This window comes from Hevea brasiliensis, chromosome 17 (assembly GCF_030052815.1).
Source record: "Hevea brasiliensis isolate MT/VB/25A 57/8 chromosome 17, ASM3005281v1, whole genome shotgun sequence".
NCBI lineage: Eukaryota > Viridiplantae > Streptophyta > Magnoliopsida > Malpighiales > Euphorbiaceae > Hevea > Hevea brasiliensis.
Window position 1 is genome coordinate 24,891,163 of NC_079509.1, and position 5,508 is coordinate 24,896,670.

General features: G+C 31.8%; 1 pseudogene; it reads right to left on the reverse strand.

Annotated features, from left to right (window-relative positions):
* Window positions 1–2,901, reverse strand: LOC131175270 (nod factor hydrolase protein 1-like; annotated as a pseudogene).
* Between the last annotated feature and the right edge of the window lie 2,607 nt (window positions 2,902–5,508).

Genomic DNA, 5,508 nt, shown 5'->3' on the forward strand with positions numbered 1-5,508 from the left:
TTACTCCTATTCCAAATCAATGTGGAATATTAACGAAAACTGAATTACCAAATAAGAAAGCTTCAATCCGTAGCACCTAATAGTTTTGGTAACCAAATTTTCAATATTTTCAAGTGATATACATTTAACCTTTTGCTAAGAATTTTGGGATTTCAAGAGTGAGGTTTAAGATTGAGCATCAACATTAAAAAGCAGGTGTTGATATATGATTATATTCCAAACACATTCTTTTATGCTTCCACTTATAATAAACAAGTGAAAGTGGCAAATACATAGAAGAAAAAGAAAAGCCAAGTATGAATTTCAATTAACAAAGATTATAGTATGATGCTCCATCTTCCTGGTTTTCAATTGTAAATGCAACATAGTGATCAATTTTTCTTAACAGGTTTTTATTGTTGGTGATAATAAAACACAAATTTCTTTGGAAAATGCAGGCGTAGGATTTGTTGTAATTTGTCATCAAGTAGCTTAAAAGTTTCATTTCAAAAGAATTGACTTTCTTACCTTCTCCTTGGTCTCATAATTCAAAGGAGAGGATAGTAAACACTCCAAAGGTTTCAATTCAATTTTCAAATCGTTAAATTTGTATTCCAGTTTCTCATAATTCAATTATAACAGGCTGAAGATTTTTTTATTTTTATTTTTATTTTTTTTTACAATATGCTCTAATTGAAACTTAAATTCAAGATCTCTCAGTTTTGACTCTAATACTATTGAGCTAAATAGATAAATTAATTTATCCATTAATACTGAGATTTTCCACTCATCATCATAGCTAAGGGCCCAAAAGATATACCCACGAATTCAAGGGCCTGACCATACCCTATTTTAGTAGTGGAGGACAAGGCATCATGATACCCAATCCATGATGATGAAGCATATAAATATGTGGATACAGTTTCTGCATCATATATCATTGTTGCTCAATTCTCTACTTCACCACCTCGGCAAAAGTCAGCACACCTTTGTATCCGGGGCCAACTCCGACCACCGGTGCTCCAATTCCGTTTACATTTTGGTCTTCGAGCTTCCAAGTCATCCCAAACAATGGCAGACCCATAACAACCATGTGTCAATCCATGACTTAAGAGCGTACTTAGTAACGGAGCTAGAAATTTAATTTAGGAAAATTCAATTAAAATATGTTATTTGTTAAATAAATTAAAATTGACAAGAAAATTTTTCATAAAAGTTAATACGCTATTACAATTAATCTATAATACAAAATTAAACACCTTAATTTTTTTTAACAAAATTGACTTGCTAAAAATTAAATAGAACTGTTATTAATTCAAAAATATAATAAATATTTTATATTATGAATTACTATAATAGTCTAAAATTGAAAAACTTATCTAATTTATCTTAATTTTTTTTTCTTTTTGAAAATAATAATGAAAAGCAAATTTAATTAAAAAAATATAAAAAGTTATTTTAACCATCCTAATTTTAGATATGTTTTATCACACTCACATATATATATATATATATATATATATATATATATAATTTAAAATTGTGAAACTATTTGTTTTTGAAAATACAATGATTAAGTTATCGGTTTTATTAAAATGATAAAAATTTAATTATTTCAATTGAAATAGATGTGAAACTAGGAATCTATCATTTTAGTGGAGGAAATAAATATTAATAAGAAATAAATGAAATTTTTATAAAAATACAGGGACTAAAATAAAAATATAAAATATTAAGATATCAAAATTAAACTATGGATGGAATTTACACAAGGATAAAAATATTGGAGGGATGAACAATAATTTTGTAAAAAACTCCTAAAATCTTAATTTTAAAAATTGTAGAGGGTATATAGTCTTTTTATTTTTGAAAAAAATACATCAAATTTATGGGTAATTTTTTAATTTTAGAAACTTGTTTGGGGAAGCTCTTATTTCCAAGTAGTTCTGCCCTTAAATTAAAACTTACTTTAACGACATAATATGAACTATTTTGTTGATGAATTATAAAGTGAGAAACTAATTTATTTGATTTTGATAATATATGAATTAAATTATATACTTCATAAAAAATTAAGTATTAAAGTGTAAATTATCCTATAAAATATTTATTTTAAAAAAATTATCACTATATCCCTAAAAATTTTTTAAATTTCAGGGGGGCGTTGGGCCCCCTTCGCTTGAACCTCCCTCCGTCCCTGCTTGTACTTATATTAGTGACAATGCAGCTTGGGCCCCCGGGGATGTAGTGTCCCATGAACCATGATAATCACAACACATTGCATTAATCCAGTCCAAGTTTTCCCTTATCGGTACCATTGGGAATTTCCATTACGTTTCAGTCCATAAGAACTTGACGGAAAAGTACACAATAGCCGTGAGCAATAGTGGAGGCCTTTTTTTGTGAACTTAGCCTCCTTTTGGATGGCATCACGCCATTCTTTAAACAAAAACCCAGGTCTTGCATCTCTTTTGGGTCCTTAGGAGTTTCGCAGTCAAGATCCAGCCCATCAAACTCAAATTTTCTTTCTACTTCAATAGCTGAATTTATGAACACCTTACGTGGCTTTGCCTTTGATGCCATCCTAGCAAACCGCTGAGGATCAGTGCCTCCTCCGCCAATAGAGATGAGGGTTTTCATTGGATGATTTTTACGATGAAGGGTAGTTGCAAAATCAAGGAGGGGAGTGGCAGTCAAATCGGGTATTTCAAACTTGAACGTGACATTATTTGGCATAAGAAAAGCATAGTATATATGAGTGAACAAACTTGTGTCTATGGCAGAAGGTGGAAAAGTTTCAGATGACGAAGGCTAATAAGCACCTTTGATTGCCCGTGGCGACGCCGTGACGCATCCTGATCCAGTGGTGATGGTCAAGAGGACAATAAATGAAAGGAAGTGTATACATTTATGGCCAGCCATTGCCTAAGATTTGTTAAATGCATAGTTTGCATGAGAATATATATAAGAAAAAAATATCTAGATGTTTATTAAAGTAGATGTTGACATTTTCTTTTGGACATACATATATGGAGTTGAAGTGGGTTTAGTTTTATTTTGGCTATTGACCAGGGACGGAGGGAGGTTAGAGCCAAGGGGGCATTTGGACCCCCTGAAATTTTAAAAATATTTAGGGGTACAGTGATAATTTTTTAAAAATAAATATTTGTAGGATAATTTACACTTTAATATTTAATATTTTATTAAGTATATAATTTAATCTATATATTATCAAAATCAAATAAATTAGTTTCTCACTTTATAATACATCAATAAAATAGTTCATACCATGTCGTTAAAGCAAGTTTTAATTTAAGGGTAGAATTACTTAGAAATAAGGGACCATGTCTCCTACAAGTTTCTAAAATTAAAAAATTATCCAAAAATTTGATGTATTTTTTTCAAAAAAAAAATTACAATATACCCTCTACAATTTTTAAAATTAAGATTTTAGGGGTTTTTTACAAAATTATTATTCGTCCCTCCAATATTTTTATCCCTCTGTAAATTTCATTCATAGTTTAATTTTGATATCTTAATATTTTATATTTTTGTTTTAGTCCCTATATTTTTATAAAAATTTCATTTGTTTCTTATTAATATTTATTCCCTCTCTCAAATGGTAGATTCCTAGCTCAACATCTGTTTCAATTGAAATAATTAAATTTCTGTCATTTTAATGAAGCTTGTATTTTAAAAAAAAAATTGTTTCTCACTTTTTAATATATATATATATATATATATATATATATATATATATATATATATATATATATATATATATATATATATCCACTAGACATATGTGAGTGTGATAAAACATATCTCAAATTAGGATGGTTAAAATAACTTTTTATATATTTTTAATTAAATTTGCTTTTCATTATTTTTTTGGAAAAAATAAATTTGAGATAAATTAGATAAGTTTTTCAATTTTAGGCTGTCGTAGTAATTCATAATATAAAATATTTATTATATTTTTGAATTAACAACAGTTCTATTTAATTTTTAGCAAGTTAATTTTGTTAAAAAAATTAAGGTGTTTAAGTTTGTTTGTAACACCCCAAAATTTTAAATTTTATTATTTTATGAGTATTATTAATATTTTAATTTTATTTAAATTTTAAGAAATTATTTGAGATTTTTCGGATTTTAAAAATTGGGTTCGATTTTCCGAAAATATAAACTTTGATGATTTTTAAAAATTAATTTAAAGACTACGTGGCAAAACTAAAAATATATTTGGAGTCTACGAAATTTTCTCGAGTTTTTCAAATTTTTGAAATTTTGGACCTCATTTTTAGGTCCGTGAGTAAAAATTCAAAATTTTGTATTCTGAATCGAACCACTGAATCGAACCGGATCAGATCGGACCGGCCTTCTTCTTCCTTTTCTTCCTCTCCCGCGCGCGTTTCTCCTCCTCCCCTTCTCTCTCCTTTTTCTCTCTCCTCCCTCCTCCCCTTGCTGCGCCGCCGCCTCCCCTGCCACCCCACCTCGCCGGTGCGCCGCCTCAGCCCTCCCCCACGGCCGGCCGCGGCCTGGGCAGCCGAAGCGGCTCCGAAGCTACAGCGCGCGACCTTTTGTCTTCCAGGCCAAAATTCGGCCGATCCGGCCACCAATCGAACCGGGTCTTGTGTCTAAACTCATCTACTCGTCGAGAGCTTTCCATAGACACCAAGAACACCGAAATCCATCGAGCGATTTGTCCAATTTTTGCCCGAAAAGTTTTAGCCCATTTTGACTTTCGGGCTAGATTTCTCGCAAACCGTGAACCCCACGAGAAAACTGAGAGTACCAGAGCGCTCCACTCGTCGAGAGCTTCGCGGGGATATAAATTTCAAAATTTTCCGACACCGTTTTTCAGTGGATCCCACAGAACTTCGCAGTGTTTTCCGAGCATTAAATGAGCTTAGAAAATTCTGAAAAATTTATGTACTAACCCCCGTGTTGTGGGCTTCGTGTAGGTATCTTCAATTCGCGGAAATTCGGCGATTGCGGTGCAGTGAATTTCCGTCGATGCACTGCGTTCTGGAAAAGTCTCCAAATTGGACCGAGGTTTTGGCTACCCCCCATTGTCAGACGTCTCGAGCGCATCCCAGGAGTCAGAATCGGCAAAGGTAAACCCAAACCTTGCTTTTTCGTAATTTTCTAGTGCTTAAATTGGATTAAAAATTCATAAAATATTTGTGGTAGCTCAGAAAATTATGATTCTTTTTGAAATAGCCTAGTAATATTGCTAAGGACCGCGGGGCAAAGTTTTAGAATTTTTAGAGCTTGTTTGGGTAGTTTTTGCAAAAATGATCAATTATAAGGACTAAATTGAAATTTTACATATTGTGATGAATGACTGATTTGATGGGCCCAGGAGGGGCTGTGTGATGTGATTGAATTGTGGATATATGAGTTGCGAATATAGAAGTGTGTTTTGAGCCTTTTTACAGGTTGGGTAGGTCCTAGGTATATGGGAGATTCTGCCGGATTTTCGGCACTACTTAGGACGTATTTGGTCTTTTCTTAATTTGTATTGAG